The following is a 21,009-nucleotide window of genomic DNA, read 5'->3' on the forward strand; positions in this document are numbered from 1 at the left end:
CTAGACACATTGTATGTATATAGCATTTTTACACCAATCAATATAATTAATATAAAAATCTACATTTTGTAAGAAAGGTCAAACTTTAAATTTTCTTCATTTTCAAAATGCATATCATTGATGCGTTTTGTTTTAATCTGTGTCAAAAAGCGTTTACCAGAACGTAATAGGTGTTTGCACATAACGCAATAGGTGTTTGGACATAACGTAATACGTGTTTGCACATAACGTAATAGATGTTTGGACATAATGTAATAGGCATTTGCACATAACTTACATGGTGTTTGCACATAATGTAAGCGGTATTTGCACATAACATAATAGTGCTTGCACATAATGATGTAGTTTTTATACATAACTTAATAGGTATTTGCACATAACGTAATAGGTGTTTGCACATAAGGTAAACGATGTTTGCACACATGGTAAACGATGTTTGCACACAGGGTGAACGATGTTTGCAGATAAGGTAAACGAGGTTTGCACAAAACGTATTAGTTGTTTGCACATAATGTAAATGGCATTTGCACATGACGTAATGAATGCTCACAGAGAGTATCAATTGTTCGGCAAAACGCATATGAATTATACCATGATGTATTGGGTTTTTCACTGGAGATACATATGTATAAACAAAACATAATGCCAAAATAATATAATATCATGAGATTTACACAGAACAAAGGTGTATCAAAACAAAACCTTTAGAACATTTGACATAACAATAACACTTGAGACAGGACGCAATTATTAACTGACTTTACGTAAAAGAAGAATAGACACAGCATAGATAAAATATAAGAGAATGAAAAGGTGGTTGATCATAAAGTTTCGAACTATTCACAGAATATATAGTAGTTACAGCATAATGTAATGCATATTTTACACAACAAAGTTAAGCAATGACATATCATACAATTGTTTGACCAAACAAATTACTAATTTTACATAACAAAGAGATGCCGTGTCAGGAAATAAAGGCATCTGCACATAACATAAAGAAGAAATGACAGGACGTAAAGGCAAATCGACAAAACACATTAAATATTTACACTATAAGACAGTTCCGGCGTTCCATATGTTTCTCTTTAAATCTGTTTCTGTTACTTGTAGGTGTTTTTTTTATACGTTAAAAGAATATACGTAGGATTATAAGATTTTAAATATTAATCTTTTAAGATTAGTACATGATCAAGTGGACCACAAACTTTTTTTCATTTGTCAAAGTCCCGATGCGTATCTAATTTGTTTCACGGAGTTATAAGTGTAAGAAAGAGGTGGGCGATATTCAAATCAAAGTGCATAAGCGGGAGAGATACTGGCAAAATCAAGGCAAATGAGAGAATACGACCAAAAGACTAACAGTCTACACAACGCTACATTATAACTGTAGATATCAACAGGAACACCCCCTATAAAAACAACTACAATATACCAGGGTTAAAATCAATTGACTTGGAAGGGTAAGCATACATATCCTACTCCCCATAACGTAAATGTATGTTATAAATGTTCTTTTAAAACCATTTGTAACTTATTATATTTATCTGACGTTGGAACTTTGACCAGATCAAATTCTACAGAACCTAATTTTGAAGTTATTGGCCTACTTTTATCTTTGTTCATGTTTAATATACCCACACTCCTGTTAGTAATGAACACCACAAATGCAAAACAAGATATACCCACACTCCTGTTAGTAATGAACAACAGAAGTGCAAAACAAGATATACCCACACTCCTGTTAGTAATGAACAACCCAAGTGCAAAGCAAAATATACCCACACTCCTGTTAGTAATGAACAACACAAGTGCAAAACAAGATATACCCACACTCCTGTTAGTAATGAACAACACAAGTGAAAAACAAGATATACCCACACTCCTGTTAGTAATGAACAACAGAAGTGCAAAACAAGATATACCCACACTCCTGTTAGTAATGAACAACCCAAGTGCAAAGCAAAATATACCCACACTCCTGTTAGTAATGAACAACACAAGCGAAAAACAAGATATACCCACACTCCTGTTAGTAATGAACGATACAAGTACAAAACAAGATATACCTACACTCCTGTTAGTAATGAACGATACAAGTGCAAAACAAGATATACCCACACTCCTGTTAGTAATGAACAACACAAGTGAAAAACAAGATATACCCATACTCCTGTTAGTAATGAACAACACAAGTGGAAAAAAAGATATACCCACACTCCTGTTAGTAATGAACAACAGAAGTGCAAAACAAGATATACCCACACTCCTGTTAGTAATGAACAACCCAAGTGCAAGGCAAAATATACCCACACTCCTGTTAGTAATTAAATGAACAACACAAGTACAAAACAAGGTATACCCACACTCCTGTTAGTAATGAACAACCCAAGTGCAAAGCAAAATATACCCATACTCCTGTTAGTAATGAACAACACAAGTGGAAAAAAGATATAACCACACTCCTGTTAGTAATGAACAATACAAGAGAAAAACAAAATATACCCACACTCCTGTTAGCAATGAGCAACACAAGTGCAAAACAAGATATACCCACACTCCGGTTAGTAATGAACAATAAAGGTGCAAAACAAGATATACCTACACTCCTGTTAGTAATGAACAACACAAGTGAAAAACAAGATATACCCATACTCCTGTTAGTAATGAACAACACAAGTGGAAAAAAAGATATACCCACACTCCTGTTAGTAATGAACAACAGAAGTGCAAAACAAGATATACCCACACTCCTGTTAGTAATGAACAACCCAAGTGCAAGGCAAAATATACCCACACTCCTGTTAGTAATTAAATGAACAACACAAGTACAAAACAAGGTATACCCACACTCCTGTTAGTAATGAACAACCCAAGTGCAAAGCAAAATATACCCATACTCCTGTTAGTAATGAACAACACAAGTGGAAAAAAGATATAACCACACTCCTGTTAGTAATGAACAATACAAGAGAAAAACAAAATATACCCACACTCCTGTTAGCAATGAGCAACACAAGTGCAAAACAAGATATACCCACACTCCGGTTAGTAATGAACAATAAAGGTGCAAAACAAGATATACCTACACTCCTGTTAGTAATGAACAACACAAGTGCAAAACAAGATATACCCACACTCCTGTTAGTAATGAACAACAGAAGTGCAAAACAAGATATACCCACACTCCTGTTAGTAATGAACAACACAAGTGCAAAACAAGATATACCCATACTCCTGTTAGTAATGAACAACACAAGTGAAAAACAAGATATACCCACACTCCTGTTAGCAATGAACAACACAAGTGCAAAACAAGATATATATATATACACACAATTAAAACTTACTAAAACGTATAAAATAATATCACAGGTTTTCTTTTCATGTCATCTTAGGTGATACAATTCTTTATTTGTTATGCTTCCCGTATTTCTTTATGTTAAGTTTTGAGTCTAAAGCGCTGAGTTTGTTGTCTAAAATGTTAAGTTTTTGAGCATATATAATGTTTATTTTTTGAGAATAAAATGTTTATTTTTTAGAATAAAATGTTTATTTTTTAGAATAAAATGTTCGGTTTTGAGACTTAAATGTTTCATTTTGAGTCTTACATAACAAGTTTTGAGCCTAAAATGTTTAGTTTTGAGTAAACATGTTTAGTTTCCATCTTAAAATGATTAGTTTTCTGCCTGAAATGTTTTGCGGTTTTGATGTTTATTTTTGAGCATAAACTGTTAGTTTTAAGTGAAGGTTAATCGAATAAAAGAAACGCCTTTGAATCACGAAATTGATAGGTGTCAATCTCATTTGCGATTCCAGACTCCATGCAATATCGGTTGCTCTACCTCTGGCTAATGTTTTTTTTTGTGTCTAAGTCATGGGTTTCCGCAATTTGTCCGTAAACAGTACAACATCATGTTAGACGTTCTATTTTTGTCCGCGAATACTAAGTCAGATGAATTTTAACATCATTTTTGCCCCAACACACATATACACACACACACACACGCATGTTTTGGCAAAAACAGAATAATGAAAACAAAATGATGACGCTGACTACCTTTAAACTATAGAATTTCCCCCTATTTACTACCCCAGAAATGTACTCTCCCCCCCCCCCCCAAAAAAAAAACCACACAAAAAACCACACACACACATACTAATTTCAGTCTACTCCTTCTCCACTGCAAAGATAACAAATGTAATTAGTATTCAGCTCTGATCAATTTACAGTTCTAGTACATTTTAGATATGAACCGCATGCTTTACCTTTGAATTCCTGCGTTTAAGGAAATTAAGAATAATATCGAAGCAATGCACTACCATACAAATACTTTACATGTTCTTTAATACAACATGTATTTCTATAATTAGCCGAAGTCTTAGTTATACAGTCTACGTAAGTCGTGTCTAGGGACAATGATTGATGACTAATATAGGATTATCAAGTGTTAAACGACTGCTAGTGTTTTCCAATTAACAAGATTTACCATTGATGGAGCGGTTAAGTATGAAATACTCGACCTTTTTTATCCACCATTTATCTTCATTTTGTGATCAGAAAAGGAAAACCGTTTGATACTGCGTTACTTTGTCTTTGACAAATTGAAAAAGAATAATTGTTGAAACACCGGTCTGACCCTTTCTTATCAATTACGTTAAATATTTCATTGATTTTGTCATAGGACAAATAATTCCCTTAAAGATACCATATAATGCACTATGAAAAATTGACGGAAACTGGTCACTCTCCGGTAATGATTGTGGTTATAGAATCAGTAAATATATTTGATATAATCCACAAAATAAGCTTTAAAAAACAACTCAGACATGCTGCTATATTTCAACTTTGGAAAAGATGGAACAGTTTTTTTTTTTTTTTTTTAACATTAGAAAGTTTAAAGGAATGACCATATGATTGTCAAGGATTGTCCACCACTCCGTGTTCACATGTGTACAAATGGAAAAGTAGATGAAAAATTGAAAATGAAAAATAGAAAAGCAGCATTAACGTTTATTGATGATTTGTTATAAAATGTTTTCTTTGGAAATCATGTTAGTTTTAGAAAGTCAGCCTTATGGAAGTTACAGCATCGTGCGTCTAAAGAGTTTTCTGGATTTACCTACCTCAAACCTAAATAATGGAAAGCCAATGACATGTTAAAATTGAATTGGCGATGAGCTGTATGACTATTACCAAAAACTGACTTTAAAAGTATAGCCACATTCATCTTCCAACATAAACATTTACTTTAGTATTGAATTCTACAATTATTACATTTATCATTAACACGGAGAAACATGATTCCTTTAATAAAGTTTACAGAGTTAATGTTCCTTAAATAATTGATAATTGATTCTCAAATGTCAAGTATACAATACAAAGTCATATTCTAATTATACACAATTTATATAAACTGACCAATTTAATATGTAAAATAATTCAAATGATAGTATAGATACACCCAGGAATGATTAGATCGCTGAGTGAATACACTAAGGAATGAAACTTATTTGGATTGTATTTATATGAACAACTAATGAGAGCATTCCTTTCATTACAAATTCATATGTATGGACTTTCCAATATCTATTACAGTTATAAACTCGCTAAATGCCAGTATGTCACAATATATTGCATTATTACTTATTTAAAACTAATTAATTTCTGTGTATTTATATTCAATTTAGTTGAGCAAAATGGATTTTCATAAAAGGAATGTGAGATGGTTTGGATATTTAAGGACCATTAAATCACAATGATAAATTTCCTATCGCATATACTAAATAAACAAACCAATGAATTATTCATTATCATTTAGATTTTACCTGATAGTGATAGAAAATTAATTTTACGAATTTATAAAGTTTCAAACGTCAGCCACATATATTTTGAGAGTTTTACTGGTTAGATTGGAGCCTCATTTTATATATCCCAGATCTATATTTATACATTTGTTTCTTTTTTATGGTAACTGTGTTAGCTCTAATTATCGTTTGATTATTTACAAAATTGTTATACCTACATGTAGCTTTCATTTTGAGATACAGACTAGGATATTGAAATATAATGATCGCCCACAATTTAGATCTATTTACTGACAGATCGTCAGTTTTGGTTGTTGTCGAGGGTGTACAAATACTCAGTCATGTCATTGGTGGAAATAAATGTATGCCAAACGCTAAATAACCCGTTGAAACACTCGTATTCGGTATTTTAATGAATTTACAGTTAATAAATTTTATAATATTTGTTTAGTTATTAATTACACATTAAACACATGTAAGAATCCTGGGTTTTGATTGTTTAATACATGTAGCCAGTGTATTTTTTACCAATTTACTGTTATCAAAGAATCTCGTTCATTTTTAACGCCGCCGGGGTATATACAAAAAGGATATGCCTTTTTAACCCTCTCTGCCGTGGTATTTGCCAAAAAATACTCTATCCGACTGGACGCTTGTAACGTCACGATCATCAATGCGTTTATGAACATTAACATTCGGTGTAATTAAACAGATATAGCATGTTCTTGAGGGGTATTTGCAAAAAATACCAGTCTTGAGAATGAATTTCCCTCGCCTAACGGCTCGCGATATTTAACATTCTCTCGACTGGTATTTTTCGCAAATACCCCTCCTTAACATGATATATCTGTTCAATATTCCCCGAATTTTCTCAAAATTTACCCATTTGATATTATTCTCCCTGAAAACAGCATAAAAATAAACCCTTTACCCGTGGTTGCTATAAGACGCTTTTCCTGAACAGTTGTTGCTAAGATGCTCTTTTAGAGGCCTGCGTTCCTAATATATTTAGTGGGTAGCTTTCAGTAATTATGTCATTTGAATCGAAGACATTGAACAAGGCATATCAGAAGGAAAGGAATGTGGATGGTTTAGAGCAAGCAGCAGGGTTAGTTAAACAAGATTAAGTGTTTGAAACCTGATAGGCTAAGACAGTTGGTTCGAAAACAAGTTGTCAAAACAAGTCTTTTTTACGTTTCACATCTCTCACTATTGTAGTAAGCTTTTGCTGATAAGTCATACCTTAGTGATACTCTGTTATTCCGACAGTTATAGACATGTTTTCATTTAATTTTACGTAGTTTGATCTTTTCACATTGCAGTTATTATTCACCATCACTCTAAATTATGTTCGATCCCCAATTTGTTGGAGGGGAGGGGGTCTAGCTCAATCAATTTTCCTGTGCAGCGTTTCGTTACTTGCTGTTTGTCTGTTCATCTTTCCATTTGACCATGACATTGATTGATTGTTTTTTTTTTAAGGAATAAACTAAAATTGGAAAAAAGGAAATGGGGAATGTGTCGAAGCGACAACAACCCGACCATACAATGGTTTTGTTTGATCTCTTTGTATCTAATTAATTTTACAAAGTCATTATGCAAGTCATTGTGCCAAATGATTGTAATACGAATAAAATCTTCTCATTCTGTGGGAATAGTTTTAGTTGCTAATGCTAAGGACACGGACTTTTTATATTATTAAGTTACAAATGCGGGTTCTTACACGATAACCCAGTAATCTGGTTTACATCTACATGTCACACACAGATAAAGGATGGTTTATAAACTAGTTTTAAATACACAATCTATTCGTGTTATATTTCAATCACATAGTCGCAATTTTATCCTAATATCACAACAATCAATTAGCATTGCTGGTAATGACATTAAAAAAGCAAGTTCACCACACAACTTATATGGACGAAAATGAAACTGTATTCCTTATCATACTTATTCGATTAAGTCGTAGAATGCACAATAATCAACACCAAGTAATGAGGGTAGAGTAAAGACATTGTTTAAAAAGTATACACATCTATTGGTAATAAGAATAAATAGTTTGATGTAAAACATTCTGTTGCATCTCATTAACATACAAATTGCAAAATGTGTTGTTTAATTCAAAATAACAAACTAATAATATATATATACGATAGTGTCAAACAATAGGAATACATACAAACAATTGGGGATCGAACATAATTTAGAGTGATGGTGAATAATAACTGCAATTTGAAAAGATCAAAGTTAACAGTTATCTCGAACAGTCACTGTCCAGGAATTTTAAAGAGGTTTATTTTGATATGCACCTGTAATGTTGTTGTGCTATCTTGGTCCTTTACTGCAGCTTCCTTTCACATGATACTTGCAATAAGAGCATTGATTTTTTTTAATAGAGATCCGTGTGGTATTTAAATCGAATTCCGGAGGCGGGCGTCATACATTGAATACCAGGCTTGGTAATCGTCTAACATTATTTGCTATCGCATTATATCTGGCAAAATAGAATACATGTACATGTTATTGCTTAGAATTTTGTTTATAAACTAACAAGAGAAATTCTCTATCATGATCAACCACACTAGAAAGCGCTTTCTAGAGATAAGATAAAAAAAATGAGGTATCTCCCATCGATTGTATACTAGTTCTGTAGCTTTGTATTGGTGGATTTCAGTAAAATTTTCATTTTTATCACTTTAAAGTTGATTTTTAAAAGAAGCTGTATGCCATGTTCAACATTTGTACTGCCTTTTTTATGCTATTGATTTTATATTGTCCGCTAAATATCATTGTCATTATTTAAAGTCAGGAACCGCTTCAGTAGTTTATCGCTTGTCATATCTCAACTATGTGTGATGTTAGGAGAATGCGATGTTTATGACAGATGCATATTCCTGCGTGTTAACTTTTATATCATCATGACGAGTTGGAGCTTGAATAAAAGAAAAATAACCAAAATATTGAACTCCGAGGAAAATTATTAATAACGATCCAAAACGTTCCTAAGTAAATGACAAAATCAAAAGCTCAAACACATCAATCGAATGAATAACAACTGTCTTATTTCTGACTCAGTACAGGCATTTTTTTATGTAAAAAATTGTGGATTAAAACTGGTTTTATAGCTAGCTAAAACTCGCACTTGTATGTCAGTCGTATACAATTCCATTGTATTGACAGCTATGTGTGAACAAAACAAACAGAAATAATAGGTACAAATGTCAAAAATAAGGATTCAGCAGTAAACATTGTGTGAATTCATTTATAGGCTGTTCAGCATTGAAGTACTGTGTCTTTTCCCCTATGTGTGTTTGGTTGTTTTTGTCATGGGTTGCTTTCACAGTGATATATACCTCAGATTTCCCTTATTCCAAGTTACTCAAAAAGAGGGACGAAAGATACCAAAGGGACAGTCAAACTCATAAATCTAAAATAAACTGACAACGCCATGGCTAAAAATGAAAAAGACAAACAGACAAACAATAGTACACATGACACAACGTAGAAAACTAAAAAATAAACAACACGAACCCCACCAAAAACTAGGGGTGATCTCAGAAAGGGTAAGCAGATCCTGCTCCACATGTGGCACCCGTCGTGTTGCTTATGTGATAACAATTCCGGTAAATAGTCTAATTCGGTAGGTCTCATTCATGAAAGGGAAGGGGATTGTAGTTACGACGTAAGGAACATATCCGATATCATTTGTGAAACGGTTATTCCATAACGGTCAACCAACTCGTGATGACGTCCGTAAAATTTACGAAGGGATGATTTAACTTCACCATTTGGAACTCTTGGTTTAATAGCATCCTTGTGAGCAGCAACCCTCTTTCAAGAAAATCATGATAGGAAATGCAAGCACGGGAATATCGTATCAATTAGGAGATGCATACTCCGTTTGCAGGTGCTGCTGGAATGTTGCTACATAGAAATGGAAAGTTCACAATTGGAAAGCTGAAATCATCTCTTTTGTCGTAAAATTTTGTTTTCAACCGACCCTCATTGTCAATTTCTAGATGTATGAGGCCGACTTAACTGTATCTGTAGTATCCTTTATTTCTAGTTCGAGGGGAAAGATGCGTTCCACATAGTCACCAAAGTTTGAATTATTTATTGAAAGAAAATCATCTATATAGCGGAAAGAAGAGTTAAAGGATATTGCTAACTTCGTATCTCTCTTCCTAAGAAGTTCCTGCATGAAGTCAGCCTCATAATAATAAAGAAACAAGTCGGCAGAGGAGCACAGTTTGTTCCCATTGGAATGCCGACAGTCTGTTGAAATATACGTCCTTCGAACGTAACAAATATGTTGTCAATCAAGAAATCAAGCATCTTGATAATATCAGTTTCAGAGATTTTTTTTGTTTGAATCAGAGTTATCCTTTACAAAGTAGGATTTATCCCTCCCTTAGACAAGAAACTTGTATCTACGTCGGCCATTCTTTTTATTAAGCACAGCAATATCAACTCTTTCAATTTGTCTTTTAGTTTGGAATGTGGAATACTTGTATAAAGAGTAGAAAAGTCAAATGTTTTAATACTGTTACAAGGTGAAAGAGAGTTAGATTGTATGTACTCTAATAGCCTTAGAATAGGCAGTTTCACAGTAACTTTGAAGCCCGTCTTTGATTGCTGATAAAATATATGTTAATAATATACTTAGCGTTTTAGGATAAAAGACAAATATTAATACTTCCTTGATACTATTAACACTTAGTTTATGGTTATGGTGTTTAATACACTGTCACAACAATATATAATACTACACACATTTCAACTCATTTATTAAAGACATCACGTGTCCGTCACACTTTTATGAAATTATAATTGATTCGAACATGGTCATATCTTAAGACAAGTGCAATAAAACAAATCGTATGACAATCGATGCATGAATCGGAGGAGATGTCTAGACTGTCGACGTTTTTGATATGCATTAATCTATTTCAGAACAACGACTGTCTGGTTATTTATACAAAGTACTAGTACTATGCATTTTAATGAGCTTATAAAATGGTAAATGTACTACAAAACAGCTAAAATTCATGTTTCAGAAAAGAAATCCTAAAGTAAAAACGTATTATTATACAAGGGAGCCATACTTTTCACTTTACGAGTTTGTTGATTAAAAAATGTAGGTCAACTAATTCCTTGTTCTCAATTTATCCATCTACACTACTGTGTTTTCTTCTCTTCTTTGTAATGTTCTTCTCATTTTTTGTTATATTCAAACATCATAAAAGACATTTGATAAGCAAAATATGTACAAAACTTCAATATAATAAACTTATATTTGACATTTACTTGTAATGCTATGTCATACAATTTGCTGGAAATCACTTGTTGTAATTTCCGTGACGTGTTATATAAATCCTCTTTTCGAATTCGATATTACATGTTGTTTTCTCGATCATCGATGAAGAGAAACTTGATCATCGTGACGAAATACTGTTTGTCGAAATGCACATCGGAGCAGTAAAGTTGATACCATTTTCAAGTCAGTAACATTCTTTATAAATTGAAGTTGTCGTTTGGTTATTTGTTACGTATTTGTTTTTCGTTCATTTTTCTATATAAATAAGGCCGTTAGTTTTCTCGTTCGATTTGGTTTTGGTTTATTTGGTCATTTCGGGGCCTTTTCTAGCTGACTATGGTGTATGGGCTTTGTTCATCGTTGAAGGCCGTACGGTGACATATAATTGTTAATTTCTGTATTATTTTGTTCTCTTGTGGAGAGTTGTCTCATTGGCTATCATACCACATCTTCTTTTTCATGTGTATTTCGTTACCACTGAAGTCCTTTGGTCTCTGGAAATTACATCGTATCTCACCATGTTTATATTGTATTGTTGTATATTTTAAGGACATTGTTCCCCTAGATGCGATCATGGCTTAATATATCAAAATAATGAGATTTTGGACGACTGTCATACCGGTCAGAGGTTTAGTAATTGTTAAAACAAGGTATAAAATCACTGTTTTCTACATAAGAAAGTGCCTGTATCAAATCAGGACCAAGGCAGTTGCTTTTCATTCGATTGATGTGTTTGGGCTAATGATTTTAAATTATCCTCGGAGTTTGGAATTTTTTGTTATTTTACTTTTTACTTCTCGACAGTAAACTGACGAATAGAGATATGGCAAATAGATGTATCATTCTTCTTGTCTTTTATTTTCCCATTCAGTTGATAAAAATTATCTGCTGACTCCAAACTTACAATTGTCAATATTATCTGCAGCTGAAGCAACATCGCGTATATGATCATTCGTTAGACATATCAGTTCATTGTAAAAGTAATACAAACATGTTAAGAACTGGTGAAATTATTACAATAGTTGCAAATACACTTTTTTAAATCAATTTACCGTTCTCAAATGAGGATGACATTCATTTTTTGCTTGTTTTGGGGCCTTTTATAGTTGAATATGTGGTATAGGTTTTGCTAATTTTTGTAGGCCAAATTCCACATTTTTTTGATTTACGTTTAGTAACTTTTTCAAGAGGGTCACTACCTACATCATGTTTTGTGCAATGATGCAAACGTTCATAGAAAGGAGTTCTTCAATTAAAAATTGATATTATGTGTATGACATGTTAAAATAAGTTTACACTGCATATATAGCAACAGTATAAACATATTTACAAGATGGGACATACGATTTAAGGATAATATTAAAAAAATAAAAAATGCAAATATGACAAATTACCACAAATGACCAAAATGACTTAGATGTTAGCAACTATTTTTCATCCTACGGCATTCAATAATGAGCAAAATATACAACATATAAAGCAATACACGGCCTCGACAAAGTGTAAAACAATTACAAGTCTTCGTTGTATTCATACACCTTCAGTGGTCCACATTAGATGTATGCATTTTACACGGAAAGGACAAGTCGACGAGAAAATGAGCCATTCGTTACCGATGAAATGTTGACCTCCTGCCAAAATAACACGTTTTCTAAACAAAATAAACATTATCGAAAAATATATAAGCATATCAAATATGTCTGCTCATGTGAATAAATTAAGATATCATTAAGTAACTCAATATGGTGATATCCAGATGTTAAAATCGTATACAGTAGCCACTGAAATAAAATATTTACTTCTGTAAATGTACAGTTGAAAAATACATTGCAGTGAATATATTTGAGGTGATTTCCCTGTCTCAAAGAATAAAACGATACATTCCTCAACACTGATATATAATGCCCACGATGTACATGCATATCAAACAATTAAAGCAATTTGACACTGCTCCTGTTACATAAAAATATCAAAGAAGATAAACAATTGTATTTATGTTACTAATCACCACGTAGGTTCAATTGATTTTACCATTGTGTCAGATAAAATCTCCCTTCAAACGGATCATATCTTATTTGAATTATCAAGTTCATTTTTATAATAATAACGCATAAAAACTTTTCCTTTTACAATGTGTGCCAAATACCATTCAATGTACGCCTGGGATTCATCGAATTCTTTCATCTGTCACCGTGGTGGAATTTTAATTAAAATCCGGGAAGCATTTTAGATTACTTTAAAAATCATTCAAACGACCCATTTCTTGGTTAATGATATTTATTGTACATTCTTCTAGAATTGTCATCGTCTTTAAACACCAATGGTTACAGTTCATACAAAAATAAACTTCTGCTTTCGTAATTGTTCTTCATTTAAAAACTTTAAATAAAGAACCGTTGTTTATAAAATATAATATTGAGAACTGTACATGTATTTGTGATAATCTCTGTATTGTATATCTCCATATTATACGGACAAATAACGACATTCATTGAAAATCTTTCATTTCGTTTAGGCTATATCATTCCTGAGACTATTTATGTTGGTCCTTTGATAAGGTGCTTTCCGTTTTAAATTACGACTTATCACTGAATTTTAATAAGCAAAACTGCGGTCGTAGCCAGTGGAGCTTCTTAATCTCCAAGGGCACTTTCGATTATCCCTGGGATTTTGGGGTTCTTGTTATCAGTATTTACTTTTTGTATGAAACGTGTTGTAGGCTGCTGTTTATCTTCTCGTTGTTTTTCTTTTATGACCCGGGTTTTTCTTCGACTTGTGATTTTTATTTTTTTAAGGTATATTTCTTCACAAATTTGTACTGAACGAATGAATCAAGTAACCCCATATTCGTTTGATGTAATTGAAATGGAACTTGTAATATCAAAACAAATGTCATAAAATACTTAGATATTTAAGTTTGCGCAATCAGTATAACTCTTCCGCAAATGGGTGACCTTCTTTTCTTGTTTATTTTCAAAACTGTTTGATTAAAATTACTTACATTTTCACATATTGAAGAGAAAAAGCATTTTAATTATGCTATATACGTACACTACACAAATTAATAGTTCTTTTCTATAAATCATATCTCTGGAAGAATACATGCTGCATTTATCTTTACTCGTTACTCAGTTGAACTCTATAAAATTAATGCATATTAAGTTTCAAGTGTAGATGTTACAGATATTGTTTACTTATTTAATCAAATCTCAATAATTGTGGAGGGAGGAATGATGCAAAGCACAATTCAAGAAACAGTAACAATGTTCAATAGTTTCAAAACAATTATATATATCAAAATCTGTTGATAAATGAATAAGATTGATATGATATAGACTCCTTAAAAACAGATAGGTCAGTAATACAAATGTTGACGAACTGATAAATTGTCACTTACATATTTAAATTCAGGCTTTTTTCGGATATGATAATGTATACTATTTGTTTTTTTGTAAATGATAGAACTATTAGTTATATTCTTTAAAATTGCATGCAAGAGTGCGCCAAAAAATTCAAATATTTATTTTGTCGATCAAATAAATTCCTGTTGTATCTCTATAATGGAAATGAGGAGATATTGTAAGATTGCCAGCAAACAACCATCTACCTGATTTACATTGAGGTGGTACTAATATAAGCAATTAAAGACCAGCGTATGCAATGTCTTATTATACCAGGAAACGAAAATAACAATTCCACAACACACCTGGTGTGTCAAATTCATAAAAAATGAAAACATCAAAAGGAATCGAACTAAGACATCTAGTGAGCATCCATCATAGCCCCCCCCCCCCCCTTGCGTCATATTTTATTTTCGTATAGTTATTACATTGAACAAGATTAAATAAGAAGCATATGATAGACCTTTTTTCTCGAATGACTACTTGTATCGGTCTGTTGTCATTTAGATTGAGTTTGATGGATGTTCCGGCATCCCAACTTGTTATCTAGTTTTATCGTGGTTGCCCTTTATATACCTGTATCATTAGCGTATGTCGTACATCTTGTTTTAGTATCAAGTTTAATACGAATAACAAAATGTTTAACCCCACATAAAAAAGGCAGTAGTAGTTCACCGATTTTTAAAGATCATAAATCAATTGAGAGAAAACAAATTCGGGTTACAAACTAATACATAGGGAAACACATTAACTATAAGCGGGAAAAAACGAACAACCACTAACAAAAATAGAAACAAACTATTTGATAACAATTGTCATATTACTGACTTGGAACAGGTCATTATAAAAACCTTGTTTTATTGCTAGCCAAACATCCCGCTTAATGACAATGTTAAAACATATTGCTGAAATGACAACAATACGTGACAGAAATACAGGCTAAAAACACGAAAAAGCATTCATCCCAGAGAAACGCACAAACATATATTGACATAAACAGCGCAAAAATACCGAACTCTGAAGTACGTTCGAAGGTTAAAGACTATAAAAGTATACACAATTAAACGTTATCAACCAACAGAACAAGTGGAAACACTGTCAAATTCCTGACTTCGTACAAGCATTTTCTATTAAGCACCTAGTGTTTCTGTGCTGTCAAACATTTTATATAGCGGTGTTTGAAGCTTAAAGTGTGCTGAGAACACGATGACGCGTATTTAAGATAAATTTACTGTGTACTAAAAAATAATATCTTTTTTAAGTAAATAATTAGTATCTGCTCAGGAGACTAGTTACATGTATCTTCTATTGCATATACACTATTAATAAGAAGTACACTGTTAATTCACGGCTCCATTGCTTTCTATGTTAAATTCCTCAATTTCAAGCAGGCGTAGCTCGTTTGTTTTAAGTTCAAATAAAGTGACAATCATTGCATGTCAAAACAACACTTTATAGTGTGTTATCCTGGAAAAAAAAAAACAACACACCTTTAATATCTTAGAAAAGAATGGTTCCGGAAACTTCTGATGTACCAAAACAGGTACTTTAGATCTGTCAAACAGGCAAAATGTACCTTCCTTTTACAATTTGATGCAGTTTTGTTAATCTTCAAAACTACAAGTCAAAAAGTGTTGTACAATGATCACAATAACATTAACGGTACCAATTTTCCTGCACCAAATGCGCATTTCGACAATACATATCTCTTCAGTGATGCTCGTGGCCAAAATATTTGAAATCCAAAGCTTATATAAAAGATGAAGAGCTATAATCCAAAAGGTCCAAAAAGTATAGCCAAATCAATCATTCAGTTTATAGTTGATACCATGATGAGTTTATTGATATCAACAATACCTAAATATTATACATAATTTGAAAGTTATATTCATTAGTAGGAACTATTTTGTGTTAAATATGTACTAATGTCTGGTGTGTGTTTTCTGACTGAGCCGAATTAGTGTCATAACACCTTAAAACACATGCTAATAATGTATGTACAATAAGTGTTATTCAGGTTAAAAATAAATTGGATGAATGTAGGTTTTCAAATATTAGGATTACTCAATGTTCAAAAATCACTACAATTGCTAAAAATGTATATTAATTTGAAACTACTGTATAGTATGTACATTTTAATAAATAGAGGGGCATACTTTGCACTCCTTCTATATAGATACCTATGTATCTGCAATAGTTATGAGAATGAAGCTATTGTAATTGTCAGAAGTACCACGTAGGAAAACAAAATACCATTATAATAAATTCATACAGCCACTTATTGCATTTCAAATTGTCGACTTTAATTTTAGAATTTGAAAATAATTTAATCTTGAAAATACCAACAGATTTCTTGAAGTATTAGGATTTTATTTTGGAATTATCAACTTAAATATAGTCATTACCAATTCTCATTTTTTTAGGTACATGTTACCTAAAGTTTTGTACAGATTTACGTAGCTTTGTACAGTGTACCTATGGAGGGGGGAAAAGTTCAAACAATTTAACGGGTATAGGTGGATATGCCTGACAGTTTTATATAAACATGACACTACTTTTAAATGACATTCTATACTAATATGACACGACTTTTTAATGACATTCTATATTAATATACATTATATTTTGATAACTTTGTATTGCTTTGTGGTATGTTCTATATAAAAAAAATGTACCTTATATACATATGTTATTGGAAATCTTATATTTATGTCTAATTGAGGTATTTTAATCAAACAGGCATTATGTATGAACATATATATAAAGTCATTGAATCGATTGATTTTAAAGTTCAATTTTCAATTTATATCCAAATGAAATCCGAAAAAATATGAGTAATGATGTACGTTTAGTGATTATATCAGCATGAATTTCCATTCTCAATTTCATGATGATAATTAAAACAAGATATATAAGTACAGAATAATCTGTGTATAAATGTATATAAATATAGAAACAATATATTAATCAATGCTACATAAAAATGGGTACAGTAAAGCATCAAATATCAGTGCACTGATTGACAGAGACGAGAGTCCAGTATAATGTTGATAATTTCATGATTAAAATTGTTAATTTCAAGTTTAAAGTTGAATTTTCGAGTTTAAAGTTGTTAAGTCCAAGATTTAAAATGTATATTCCAAGTTTAAAGTTGGTAATTCCGTCAATAAAATTGATAATTCCAAGATTCAAGTTGGAAATTCCAAGATAAAGTTGGAAATTTCAAGATTAAAGTTGATATTTCCCAGATTAAAGTCGATGATTTGGAAAAAATAAACAAAAAAAGATGATTAATACGCTCCCATATAATTAATTATCAAAAGTACCAGGATTATAATACACTCTTCAACTCTCAAAATGCTAACTGTTTTCATTTTTGTTTTTATTAATTCCAAATGACATACTTCAAAGAACATGTTTAGATACTCAGATACCAAAGTTTGATATACAAATATCCCCAATAATTTTGTCTTAAACTTTCCGTATAAATCGTTTATATGACCTCCCTTTAGCAAGTCCGACCTTAAATGCATTATATTGACTGTTCTGTTCCTATGCTCACGAATTATATGCTTTCAAATGTTTTTCTATGTGACAACTGGTGATTGTTTTCGAGAAATGCGTATCACGCTCATAGAAATCATGGTTAAACTAATATGTTCGTTAAAAAAAATGGTTTGGGATGTATAATTTCAACATTTGAAGCAGACTGGAGAATCTTTAAATTTACAACGGAGTTTCAGCCTATAATCAGATATCAGTAAAATCATTCAACATTTTACTCAATTCTGGAATGAAAAGAAAAAGGATATAGTGTATTTATGAAACTTTGTGCTGCTTATTTTATGCAATTCTTTATATTATACTTGATTCAGTATCCGTGTTTTGTATTGACTTGACAATCAATTAGGAAATCAACTCTCATCATATGTGACCATATATCAGAATAAGGGCAATATCATAGGTGGGTTTAGATTTAGCACCATGAAACCATTTTTCTGTACTAATTTAAGTCCGTTTATAATAATTACGACATTGACAAATCGAATTTCTATCGAAAAATTAATATGAGTCTTCCTCTTATAATATGTGACCATACTGCTAAGTAACGTGGCAATCTGATAAACATTGTTTGAGTGAGCATCTACAAACAAAAACGTCTCACTGAAACAAGGGTCAAAAACTGCAATACCTTCTCTGTCTTCTTTGTAGCGTGAGTTCTAATTACAAAAAAACATAGTGCGTGTATCACGGTTAGATAAGTAATGCGACTCTGATACATGAAAACTTATCTTGTAGTTCTTCATTCTAACGATTTGAGTTTAATTAGACATATATCTAGAATGGCATTGGAAAAGGTGTTAATTAGAGGTCAAAGATAAATATTTGATAATACAATAAAAAGTATGATCTAATTCACTGTTTAATGATCTTACCACAAACATACAACTAAATCTGCTTTCATACTGATTACTTGTAGTAAAACATGCTAGAGTTTAAGTATTGATATGTTTTAGCAGCCTTATCATGAGAACATTATATATCATTTGAAAATATGTCATAGAAAGGGATAACAGGATTGTACAGTAAACATGGAACTAACAAACATACCGAATTCTGAGGAAAAATTCATAACAAAAACTCCGAACTGAAATGGCAAAAGCTCAAACACATCAACGAATGGATAACAATTGTCCTGACTTGGTACAGTCATTTTCTCATGTAGATGGTACAGTATTTTTTTCGTTGAAATGAAGAAAATGGTGTATTAAACCTGGTTGTATAGCTAGCTGAACCTCTCATGTGTATGACAGACTAAATCCAACCACCTACAATCTAATCTTTCCAAAATATAAACATACATACAAGACAGCCTATAAAAAAACTAAGTTCAGACAGCTTTACTTTGTTCAAGCATAACATTTGTTCTTATTCAGTTTCACCCTTGATGTGACACAATTTACTTCTAACCGTTTTAGAGTAGAATATTTTGGTCTCGGGCATATATGATGAGTTTTTTTCTGGAAAGGTTTTAGTGTGTAACCCGGATTTGTATTTTTTCTCAATCGATTTATGAATTTCGAACTACGGTATACTACTGTTACCTTTAAATTTCGAGCATACTTTTAATTTGTAGACGTTAATATATAAAGGTCCCGCGCAAACTATGTGAACTTGTATTTAGAAAACTGTGCCGTATGCATTGTAATTGATATATGGAGGACAAATGATGTACACTTATATTCATTAATTCAAAAGACTGCCATTAGATACAAATAGTAGTACTGGTTACCAAAGGAAATTATATGTCCTTTTCTGCCTTCCACAATAGAAAATGTCGATACAGGACAAGCGAAATATATCAAATAGTAAAATAAAAAAAAATACTGAACTCCGAGGAAAATTCAAAACGTAAAGTCCCTAATCAAATGTCAAAATGAAATGATAAAATATATCAGCAACTGTTATATTCCTGACTTGGTACATGCATTGCATTTTCAATGGTGGTTTGAACATGGTTTTATAGCGATAAACCTCTCACTTGTATGACAGTCGCATAAATTCCATTATATTTACGACGATGCGTGAAAAAACATAAAAGGTAAAATTGTCAAAATAGGGGTACACAGTCAAATGTCGCATATAGACTTGCAACGCTATGACAAAATGACAAACAGCAGTACCGAAAGCAAATTAGAATACTGGGCAATACAAATCCCGACAAAAACAAAGGATGATCTCAGATGTTCCAGAATTGTAAACAAATCCGACTCCACAAGTAGCATCCCGTGTCTCGTTCAAGTAAAAATCCCGATGATAAGTCTAATTCGGTATGTCATATTCGGAGAAATGAGAGCGAGATTGTGGTTAAGACCATTGGAACATATATTTATACATTATATTTTAAACGTTTCCACGTTTAATATGGTTGTGCTTTATAAACTTAAAATAATTAATTTTAAGGGGTTAACAGTTATACATAAAACTTTTTAAACGCATGCTTCCCAATCGACTGCAATTAAACAAAACATTTGAAAAAGAAAAAAAAAAAAAAACATTGTGCAATTAGTCATAAACTTGATGCAATTTTTCTACCTCGAGAATCGATTACCTTAGCTCAATGCTCTTCAACTTCGTACTTTATTTGGCCTTTGTAACCTGTTTGGATTCGAGCGTCACTGATGAGTCTTTTGTAGACGAAACGCGCGTCTGGCGTAAATACGAAATTGAATCCTTATATCTATGATGAGTTTATTCAACATATCAAGCATCACAACTGGACCAAAACGTCTTACTCATCTGAGGCACAGTACTTTACAATTGACTGTTGTTTGGTAACTCGGGATGTTCAGTCTTAAATGTTCTATTGTCTTTTATGTTGATTGTTGTTGTCTGTTTTGTCCTCTCTTATTTGCCCATATAATTGTATATTTTGTTTTGAGCATGGTTTTTTATTGTTCTATTGATATCGTTTTTTATTAC

Source organism: Mytilus galloprovincialis, chromosome 7 (genome assembly GCF_965363235.1).
Source record: "Mytilus galloprovincialis chromosome 7, xbMytGall1.hap1.1, whole genome shotgun sequence".
Lineage (NCBI taxonomy): Eukaryota > Metazoa > Mollusca > Bivalvia > Mytilida > Mytilidae > Mytilus > Mytilus galloprovincialis.